At 40.0% G+C, this 11,935-nt stretch overlaps 1 long non-coding RNA gene across 1 annotated transcript; it reads left to right on the forward strand.

Moving 5' to 3' along the window:
• Nucleotides 1-6,196: 6,196 nt before the first annotated feature.
• On the forward strand, nt 6,197-8,291 carry LOC148871672 (uncharacterized). The gene is made up of 3 exons (XR_016107714.1): nt 6,197-6,331; nt 6,448-6,640; nt 8,003-8,291. It is a non-coding gene; the product is annotated as an uncharacterized LOC148871672 (long non-coding RNA).
• The last annotated feature ends 3,644 nt before the right edge of the window (nt 8,292-11,935 follow it).

Here is an 11,935-nt window from a genome sequence, read left to right on the forward strand (position 1 = left end):
TGTAGAAAATTTTAATTTAGATATGTTATTAGCCCCCTACTTATTGATAAGTGTGAACTTGTCAATAAGTATTCTGGCATTCGACTTAGTAATATCTTTGGATGGGAATCAGGAGTGTTTGTTTTGGGCTAACTTTTAATTTTTTTGTGATTCAGCCCCCTATCTTTTGACAGGCTGCTTAGGCAGCTCTGTGCTCAATTGATTAACGAAGTTCTCATCCCCCCTGAAGCTTCCTTTGAACCATATGTGCCTCCCGAGGTCCGGCCTACATCTGAATCTATAGCAATTGAGGTCCTGTTGCTATCAGAGCCCATGTCATTTGCGGAGGAGTTAGCATACGTCCATCGGGAACTTGAAAACTACTATCAACGCCATGAACTTCTCCCACTGGGTTACTCCGTTATCCAACCCGTCGCCATTTAGGGCCTACATAGGAATGAGAAGTACGTGGTTTCTGACTCTATGGCGAAATCTTCCTTGAACACAATTGCGGATGAACTGAATTATGGGTCAAGCTATAGAAGAGCTCTCGTGGTCGGGTTTTGCCAGCTAGCTCAAGACATGTTCATTGTTTGCTGCGATGGGTTTCAAAATGGACCGGGTTGAGGAAAGGGTGGTCTGATTGGCTCACATTTTCTAGAAGGTTGGCTACAAGGAGTCCCGATCGTCGACTGCACAAGCTTCAAAAGAACTATGCCAGCACCACAAGGTTGTTCAGGCCAATCTAAGGAGAAACTAAATGCTCTATTTGACAAATGCACTCGGCAGCAAAAGATAGTTTGGCAATATGAGGTAGAGGACAAGAAGCTAGAGCGATAGAGTTTAAAAGAGATTACCCGTGTAAGGGAAGAGTGGTCCAGAGAATGAAGTTCTATATTTTGTATTTAGTAAAATGGTATGAAATTTGATTGAAAAGATCCTTTTGTACATGCATATGCTTTTTAATTTGCTATGATTATCGCCTATGTTATATGTATGAGTTAGGAAGAAGTATATTTGCCGGTCTGCTAGGCTGATCACAGTGTTAGTATGTCATCTACATAGCACTCTATCTCTTTGTGCATCATATCATGGAAAACATTTGCCATTGCCCTTTGGTAAGTGGCTCTGTTATTCTTCAGGCCAAAGGGCATCATCTTGTGATAAAAATTCCCTATTGACATTTGGAATGTTGTATGTAGTGCATCTATAAGGTCCATGAAAATCTGGTTATAGCTATTGTAGGCATCTAAGAAAGAGAACAGTTGGTTTCCCATCACCGAGTCTATTAGGATATCCATGTTTAGTAAAGGGAACTCATCTTTAGGGCGGGCTTTATTCAAACCTCTAAAGTTGACGCAACACCTAAGGTAGGGGTGGGAGAAGTTAGTGCACTAATTTTATTCTGATAACCAAAAGCTAATTGTGTTCTTGAAGTTCAAATACTAACCTAAGTTGTCCATTTTTCTTTTTAACTAGAACCACATTAGCTAACCACTGCGGGTGTGCGATGGGCTTGATGAATCTTACTTTTAGAAGTCGTTCGACCTCTTCTTTGATTTTCAGTGCTATTTTCGACTTGAAGATCCTATGTGGTTGTTTCATTGGTTTGAATTTTGGATCTATGCACAATGAATGTTTGACAAGGACCAAGTCCAAGCCTGGCATCTGGTCATACAACCAAGCGAAGACATCCTAGAATTCTGTGAAAGAAAACACATATCAGTTTTACTTTTAACAAAATCCTACTATTTTCAATGAGGAAAGGCTTCTTTTACCTTTCAGTAGGTCAAGTAACTTCTGTTTCTCCTCAATTCCTAGCTTGGCTGAGATGTATAATGGTCTTTTCTCTGCTCCTTCCGTGGCCATGTTTATTTCTTTTGGTGGTTCTTCCATCGTATCGATGGAATCTTGCATATGTTTGGGAGGTGTGTAGACATCATCATAGTATTCTACGTCTCCTCCTTCTGGCGAAATAGTTCTGGTTGAAACGTCACTCAATATGAGTGCATGGATATATTTATATTGGAAAGTGCAATAACCATTTCCATTCTGGGTGCATGCGTATAATGATGGAGCTATATGAACATTTATGCACAATGATATTTTGGTTCAAGCGATGAGTACATGGAAATTTTGACTTCAATAAAAGATGCATGTACAGTGATTAACTTGAACTTGATGATTGTAGTACAACAAAATTTTTGATAATGTATGTATGGAAAATCTTAAGCATATTGGTTATCTTAATCTTAACAGTATAGCTTATAGTGATTGTTTCATGATATGTGATCAAACATTAATCGTAAAGTCATACCTTTAGGATGGCTTTCTTAGTTGTTGGCGCTTCATCATCCTCATACTCCTCTACGTTGGTGTAGTAGCTCTTCCCTTCATCACTAGTCACTCGTATGCATCTCGTCCTCTTCTTCCTCTTTGGTGCAGCAGGGGGTTCATTCGTGGGGTTTGGCAACTGCACACCCTCTACCTTGGCTACCCTGGTCTCACCCTCATCAGCCAATTCGGTGTAGTAGATCACATCCTATAAGTGAGCCTCTAATTTATCAAAAGGTACATGAGTCACCAGGATCCTCACCACATGTCCCTTGTGTTTTGCCTTAATGCATTGGTGGTATGTCGAAGGGACTAAGGCCAACCTGTGTATCAACGGTCGTCCTAGCAGGGCATGGTATATAGTCCTCCCTGAGATCACCTGGAAATCTTGGGTGGTGGTGAATAGCCCTATCGCAACTGGTAGCTCAAAGGATCCTTTCGTGATAGATGTGTTACCGTTGAAGTCCATCACTTCCATGGGTAACCCCTTGACTGTCTCCTTTTGGATGCTCATCAACTTCAAGGTGTGGATGGATATCAGGTTCACGGAGCTTCACAAATCAACCATGGATCACCTCATCTCAAAGCCCCCTTTCCTTGTTGTGATGTATAAGGGCCGATTGTGGTAGGGGTCAGTGGCTAGCATGTCATCCTAGGTGAATTCCACATTTGTTCTATCAGACCGGCGGGGCTCCAAAAGCCTTCTAAACATCTCTACCAGTGCCCTGATGAAAAGCCTCCTAGTCGAGGCGTTGTCTCCCTGCTTACTAAAAAATTGTTGTTCCGGGATTTGTTCAAATCTTTGGATCAACATATCTAGGTGGTCTTGCCCCGATACTTCAACTACGTTGATACTTCCTTCCTAGGTGTGCACATGGATGGGGTTTGTCTCTACTTGCGCTGGTTTCCTCTTCACGAAATCGTCAAGTTTTACCTTTTGTACATATAGTCACCTTAGTGAAAAATAGTCCATGAGGTTATGGTGCGATGATGGGTGGAAATTACACCACCTTCCTCCGTGTCTCTCCTTCTCTGGGTCAATCCCTGCTGGTGGTGGCGGTAGGTTGATGACATGATCTTCCATGAGCTTGTTCATGATCATGAGTACCTCCTCTTTGGTGCAGGAAAAAGGAGGAGGGATCGGTGCATTATTTCTTCTGCCTTGGATGTTATTGTGATAATAGGGCCCCTACCTATGTGTTTTAAAGTACTGAAGGCACCTTACCCTGCTATTTTTGCCATAAAACAAGGGTGATCATTTTAGCAAGTTGGAAATTTTCACTCTTGTACCTAGATTTTGTGTTTAAGCCCTAGCAGAGGCTCGGGCCTTCATTAGAGTCCCAAATTTTAGGGTTGGGCATAGGCCTAATACTTTAAACCCGCCTTGGACTTAACTTGACCCACATATATTTAACTATATGTATATTATAGATACTATATATGTTATTTTATATTACATAGAAATAGGGCATTCAATGGGTTAGGTTCGACCCAACGAACCCAATGTTCATGAACTGATTAGGTTGGTTATGGTTATAGGAATAGGAACCAATGAGTTGACTCTGGTTTTGAATATATTGTCCCAATTATTATCTGTTTGGAACTGGTTCCACCTAGTCCTTAACTGATTCAAACTCGACCCAATAGTCAGATTTCTTCTATTCTCCCCTCTTAGTGAAACATTTTTGTGTTGCAACATTATCTTATTCAGGTCACAGTGACCAAAATCTAATTTTCAATCTATAATACTGATGACCAACCATCCCCATTGACCTTTATTCACTAATGACATAGAGACAACAAACACACTACAACCAAAGGGATGGGTCATGGAATATTTGGTGTTTCATTTTTCATCTCAAAAAGCAAATGTCATGTCACAAGCAATGAAAGATAGGGGTACTCAAATTTGGTTACTGAAACGAAAACCAAATCAAACCAAACTAAATAAGCAATTTTAGTTTGATTTATTTGATTATTGGTTTGATGGGGCTTAGTTGGTAGGATCTCTAGTCATTGTAGCAAAGACCTATGATCAAATTCTGTTGCCACTAGGGTTGGGGGATATGGTACCTCCCGTTGTGTAGCCCCTTGAGGCAATATATATATATATTAGTATTTATATTAGTTTATAAATACTAATATAAGTGGGTCCAACCGTCCGGTCCGGTTTTGAAAACCATGCATAAAAGGCTCTGAAAGCATTCAATGGAATATCAAAAAAATAAAAAATATTTATTTTCAACATTTATATATAATAAATTAATATAAATATAACATAACAAATTTACCATATAGATTCATATATTATACAATATATGGAATATATTTTTACACTTCTAAATATATTTATATAAAATTTATATATTAAAGGTAGAGATTTGGGCTCAAATTCGGCTCGACTCAAAAGCTCTTATATTTGATCTCGAATGTGAGCTAAGTTTCTTATAAAAATAAAAATCATACATATAAAATTATTTTTTATTTTACATACAAATATTTAAGAATTATAAAAATCATTTATTATCAAATATATAAAAAATAAAAATATTATGATACAATATATATATATATATATATATATATGTAAATCATTGGTGAGTCTCATGAGTTGAGCTCAATTAGCAAACGAGCCTATATATTGGGATTGAGCTTGGCTTGAGGCTTAATTTTAATCGAGTCGAATCAAGCTTTTCACGAGTTGAGCTTCGATAGCTTGTGAAAAGCTCAATCGTTTCCACCCCTACTACTAAGCCTAGCTTGTATCCCTAATCATAAGAATGGCAACAAGGTGGGTTTAGGGTAGGGATCATATTCCCTGTCCCCAACCTCGATTTTGAAATAAATCCCCATCACCGACCATGTTCCCTATTGAAGATAAAAGTTGTCCTCCATCCTCGATCCCTAACGAAGATGGGTTCCCTACGGGGCCCCAAATCCCTAGGATTTTTTAATCAACAATATTTTTTGAAAAATAAATGTATTAATATAAAAGAAAAATTTAAAATATAAGTCATATTTTAAATATATTTTAAACATATAATATAAATAATATATATTTAATATGAATACTATTTAATATATATAGTCGGGGTCAGGGTAGGGACTTCATTCCACATCCCAACCCGACCTTGATTGGAGATCCCTATTAATCCCCATCCCCGTCCCCACCTCCCCAAAGCAATCCCCATCCCTAGCTTGATGTCGGGTACTTGGTAGGAATGGGGGAAATTGCCATCCCTACCTAATCATTATTTAGTAAATAAATTAATTAAATGGTATGTTAATCAATAACTTTTATATTATTGTATATTTAATTATTAATTATTAACTGTTTAATTATTAATTAATAATTATTAATATTTTATTATTTAATTATATAGTTAAATAATTAGTTAATTGATTAATGTTAACAAATAGTTATTCAATTATTAATTAACAATTATTAGTTAATATATATCTTATTAATGCTTATTATTAGTTAGCATGGTTTTAAAACGACCTGAAAATGGAACTATTCTAGTCATTGGTTTTCGGGTCGACGGTTTGACTATCCAGTTCGAATGGATGGCCCATTTTAACAACAAAAATTAAAAAAATTAAAATAAAAAATGGCCAAAAACCATTATATGGGTTGATGGTTCGACAACCCAAGTCAACAAGGTATTGACCGATTCAACGGTTTTTAGCCAAGGACCGAATTTGAGGTAAAACGGGACCGGTTGCTTGAAGAATTCCCGGGCTGAACAGCCTGACTATCCAGGTCAACGGCAGTTCAAAAACCATGTTAATGTAAACTTAGATGCCTAACCCTACCCGGGCCACACTTGGAAATGGCGGTGATCCAAAATTGAAATACCCTAAAATTCAAATACCCGCGCCCGCGCAGCCGCACGCATAAAGAGAGAGAGAGAGACGTAAAGGGGGGAGGAGCTTTCCACCGTTTCATTTTCAACTCAAAGTTTAGGGCTCGAACAAAAAACTTGAACAGGAAGTCTGAACTGCAAGTGATCCCGATGTACACAGGCTTGACTAATTTCTTCTTCTTCTTCTTCTCAAATCTACAATATCTTGACTATGTTTTATTGTTCTATCTCTGTTCGGTGTTGATTTTATCAATGTTGTTTGCTTCAGATGGTATTGGAACTTCAAATGATTCTCCAAGATTCAAAATCTAGAATGCCAGTAGCTTTTGTTTCATTCAATTTGCGATGGGGGACTGCTTTATGTGCACAGACACAACAGAGCAAGAATTGTATGCTATGGGATGGCCTCCATGCCCTTGCTCAATCATCTCAGAGATATTTTTCCTGACGTGGACGATCAGGTTGTTTATTTTTTTGATTCCTTCTTATTTATCTGGTTATTAATGATTATTTTGTTTGCCGGTGTTCTTTATTTTTAGCTTCATTTTTTCCTTCTTTGATTGGATTGATTATATCAATGTGTAATTTAAGAATATATATGAGAGCCCTTCCAAGGGAAGAAAGGAATCTTGAGGAAAACGGGAATTTCTCGAAGAAAAAAATGATGCTTTTTTGATGTCTTAAGGTTTCGAATTTCTTTGACGACGACAATGATCATGTCCTTACTTCTTAGTATTTCCTTTCCTTTGACTAACCTTAATTATTTTAATGGGAGAAATTTAATGGTGAATGTAGTCCATCGACGGAATCGGTTATACATGAGGTGCTGGTATTTCGGGTATTGTGAGATTAATGGGTGCATTTGTGGCAAAGGTCATGAGCGGTGTATTTAATTTTGTTAGGTGGTGATGCTGGAGTCAATAAACATCCTGCCTAAGCAGTAGTTTGGCGATCGCTTGTTTGTTGAAGAAATGGGCTTCATGATGCTTTGAAAATAAAGAGAGTCTTCAAGGCATTTAGCCTTCTTCTTACAGCATCTACACTAGGAAATGAGCCTAGTGCTTTCTTAAGTTCCAGTGCTTATAAACGAGCCTAGAGTCTTGAAGGCATTTGGCCTTCTTTTAACAGCACCTACACTAGGAAAAAACAGAGGACCCACCCCTCCCAAGCCTACAGTTTACACCAAAAGCAACTAACTTGGGAAAGGCTGAACCTCAGTCTAAGCCTCTTCTCTCCCTCCTCCCCCCTAGCCAAGTTGTCAGCAAGCTTATTGACCAACCTCTGGACCCATGAGAACAATAGATACTATAATATACCAGCAAGCTTATTGACTGTTACATATAATAAGAAAATCTTGGGAATAAACTGTACAATTCAGATACTATAAGCTAGGACTCAATTGGTTTGTTGGGCAGTTGGCTCCAAACACCAAACTATCAAGTCTGTTATGCTTTTACTATTAACAATGAGAATAATATCTGTAATTGCATTTGACACAGATGGGCTGATCTTGTTTAATTCAGACCTTGCAATTCAAGGGGTTCTCTGATTTTAATGAAATACTTTACCTTATAGTTTCAAAATGCCTAGTGCCCAAGTAATTTATAGTTATAACACAACTTAAATTAAATATATTAAGCTAAGAGATCCCCTCAATAAGTGCACCAAGCCCATTTAATTAGAATTTTAAAATTTATCTTGCATTAAACAAAATATATTGGATTTTGTTACCTATCTTTCTTCACATTTGTTCATTGTATATTACATATTTAATTAGATCAAACTAATCATTGTTCTATTTTTTTTTTCGTTTTTCTTTGTAGGTTAAAGACGCAACGAGTGACTGTTAAAGCATAGTTGAAGACAATGGATAATTCTTTTATATTTAAAATTTCTCTATTTTTTTGAAAGTCATGGAGACTTTAATATGTATGGAGGGAAATTTGACATTTGTAATACATTTTAAACAATGGATGTATTTTTTTTTGTAGAACGATGGATGTATTCAAATTATATGTGGCATGTATTGAATTATTACAATAATATAAGTATTTGCTAGTAGTTATTATATAATTTTTATTTGATGTATGAATAAAATAGGTGTTGCTTTAAGGTGGCATTCCTAATTGTCATTATTTTGCTATTTTATTTGGAATAGAGCCACAATTTTTTCTATAGATTAAGACAAGTAGTTATGGTTTTCCAAGAAATTTGTGGGCATATATTGCATCTTTTAGCCATGGTTTGTCAAAAAACTGTAGCTATAGGTTAGAGTATTTAACTTTGGTTTTAACAAAAAAAACCGTGGTTATAGGTTAGTACATTTAGCTATGGTTTTGTAGCAAACTGTAGTTATAAATAGAAAAATTATAGCTACGGTTTTATAAAAATCTGTGGTTATAGATTTGGGTATATAACTACAGACAATTTAAAAATCGTAGCTATATGCATCTTTTAGTTACATTTTAGCCCGTGGCTAAAGGTTCATATGGTTTGTGTTTGCCCTTTAGTATGGACAAATACTATAGCTATTAGATGAGTTATAGCCATGGATTAGGTGAACCATAGCCATAGGCTATAGCCACGCGAAAATAGGCTATGGTTTTTTGTTTGTAGCTAAACCATAGCTATAGGTTTATAGCTACAGTTTTTTTAACCTTTAGCCACAGTTTTGTTCGTAGCTAAAAGTCATATTTCTTCTAGTGTTAATATCTAGTGGTTAGGAATTTACATGAGGACAAAAAATCTGTTTTAGGGTTTTACACTAGAATCACCATCACTGGAAGGTTCACTTTCGGTGGATTGTTACGTTAAGGCATTTCATTTTTCATAACTCATTTTCCAGATTTGAAATTGATGTAATGCAATCCGACTGCTCCCAATTGGAGGTGATTTGGCTTCCAGTAGACGACGGACTCGGTTGATCTGCAAAAAGCAAATTAGAGAACCCGGGGTTGCTTACCCGGCGAGGTTGTTTCGATGCTTAAGTTAGTACTTGGTTGCGAGTTGATAATAGCTTAGAATGCAAGAGAGCTAGAGAGCAGAGATTATGCGTACCTTTCTCCCCCGGGAGGTGGAGACTTTATATAGTGGAGCATTCGCGGGTTTTGCAGAGCAGTTTTGGGATCCTCGTTACGATGAGGTCCGTTTCCGCGTTAATTGGGGATAACATTGCCAATTGATAAGATTCATCACTTTCACCCGAATCGGATGGGGGAGATAATGTTAGCTGTTACGAGGCGTGATCCCGTGAGGCGTTGAATTTGGTGGCGAGATCTTCGGGGTTGCCATGCAGTGGTCGGTTAGTATTACCTGAGCTAGTGCCCTTTGGATCTGATCTGGTACGAATGCCGAAGTGCCTTGGGACCGAGGTGGTCCTGATGCGATCGTGCACCGAGGTGAACTCGTCCCGAGGTGGACTTGCCTCGAGGTGGTTCGATTATTCGAGCTCGATCCGTTGCAGACTTGGTGTGTCGGACTGAGCTATCATCCTGCTAGTTAGGTCGTGTCCATGTGTCCCCTTATTACTAGGTCGGGCCAAATCACCCTACATCAATTGCCCCCCACTCCCCAAGCCAAGGGTTTCGACCCAATGCGGGGAGTTCATGACGAGCCAAGTGGATTTGGTTCAAGGTCCAGGCATTGGCCAACTGAATCACGGGTCGGACTTGTTTGGCCACCCGGCTCAACCAGGAAAAACCTATGTCGCGTCTGGCCTACGCGCAGATGTTACACGATCTATTAATTCTGCGGACGTCAGAAAACGCGCTAAACCGATTTTATCCTCAGGGGTTGTATAGCCGGTTTTCCTAGGGAGCCATTGGATTGCTTCAATCTCAACCGTTAGTTTTCGGACATAGCGCCTATAAATAGGGGGGGTCTGTGGCTCATTTTTCTCGCCACAAATCCACAAGTCTTTGTTCTAAGGTCGCGTTGGAATCCTTCAGTTCGCTATTTTCTTCTTCATTTTCCGAGGTCACTCTTTTCTTGGTGAGTTCGTGTTTTCCTAAGTTTGTTCTTCCTTTGTTTTTTTAATCATGTCTAGCTCTAGCATAGATAAGCTCTTCGGTAACTCTAGTGAGGTCGAGGGTGCCGAGGTGCAATCCACGGCCCCTGCTGGGGAGGTCAGCTTGTTGCTGGGCGACTCCCCTCTTCGGTCTTTAGAGGGAACTTCCGTGCCTGAAGTTGAGCCATCTCGGCTCGGGGAGACCGAGGTTCGGGAAGAGGGTCCATCCTCTAGAACGGAGGCCCCGTCTTCTTTCTAGGGTTGGGATCCAGACGACTTCAGTCCTTCTACTTTGACATCGGATAGGCTAGTGTACTTAGTAGCTCGCTATCGTCTTCCCGATAGCTTATTCTTTAGTCTTCCTATAGGTCAATATTCTTGGGCACACGATTACCATGAGATCGCGGCCGAGCTGCGCTTCCCGCTTCACCCCTTCATCGTAAAGATAGTAAAGTTTTTTAACATCACCATCAACCAACTACACCCGAACTTCATCTAGAATATAGTTGGTACCATCTCTTTATTCCACACGTATAACCAACCTCTGTCCCTAGACATCTTCAGCTCGATCTATGCGATCAAGAGAAATTCTGCTTGTCTGCACGGGGATGTCAGACAAAGCTATTACATCTCTCATCGGCTTGGGTTCAAAATCCTGTTCGGCTGCCTGAACAAGGTTCCGACCTAGAAGAGGAGGTACTTCATTGTCCGAAATCCTGAAGGGTGGTCTTTTCCACCTCACTAGAGGGTGGCTATCAAGGATCCTAGGGTGAGCTTAGATGCGGAAACTAGGGCAGTTATTAACTCGTGGAGGGACCTCGGCCTCGAGAAGAAAGATTTCTTGGCTGAGGAGAAGCTTGTGCGAGTTGTTCTGAGCCCTCCTAGTAGGTTTCCACCTTGGTTTTTACTTTAAGATTCTCTTTAGCTCGCGACTAACCTTTTGCTCTTGCAGTTACCATGCCGGAGGTCGATGCCAAGAACCTTCTCAAGAGCTTTCAGGGAGGGAAGAAGAGGAAGGCTTTGAAGAAGCCTCGCTGGGAGGCCAATCCTTCAGCCCCTGCCACATCCGAAGTCCTTGCCATGGAGTTGATCTCTGCCGAGCTCCTCGAGGAGGAGGTCCGTCCTCAACCCCCCGTAGTGGACCTGGATGACGATCAGGAGGAAGGTGCTCAACCTCATGAACCGGGGAGCACTTCTGTACCTGAGCAGGAAATCGTCCAACCTCATGAGCCGGAGAGCACTTCTGTAGGAGCTGATACTTCGGTCCAAGAATGGAGCTCGAAGCTAGCAGGAGCTAATCTTGGTCATGACTGAGGAGAAGGTGAAACAATAGGAAATAATCTCCGAACTGACCGAGGAGAAGATGAAGCAATAGGAGCTAATCTCAACGATGATCGAGGAGAAGGCGAGGCTTCAACGAGAGATCAAGAATCTTGAAGCGATGATCTAGGAGCGGACTAAGATCTTCGAGACCTCCATCCAAGAGGCACGAGCTGAAGAAAGAAGCCACGCCATTGAACACTTCAAGGGATCCTCGGAATTCCACGATCTCCAGGTCGAATATGGATCAAGCTCCTATCATTCCGGTTACAAGCTGTGCAAGTACTTGATGCGACAGAAGTTCCCTGATCTTGATCTCAGAGTTGTCTCTATGTCGGGCCTTACCTTGAGGTGGTAGAGGTGGGTCCCTCAGGTCAAGAGGATGTGGGAGAGCACATGGAGACCGACTCGGCTGGCAGTCCTCATGCAT

This window comes from Nelumbo lutea, chromosome 2, assembly GCF_056320005.1.
Source record: "Nelumbo lutea isolate HS-2025 chromosome 2, American lotus-T2T, whole genome shotgun sequence".
Classification (NCBI taxonomy): Eukaryota; Viridiplantae; Streptophyta; class Magnoliopsida; order Proteales; family Nelumbonaceae; genus Nelumbo; species Nelumbo lutea.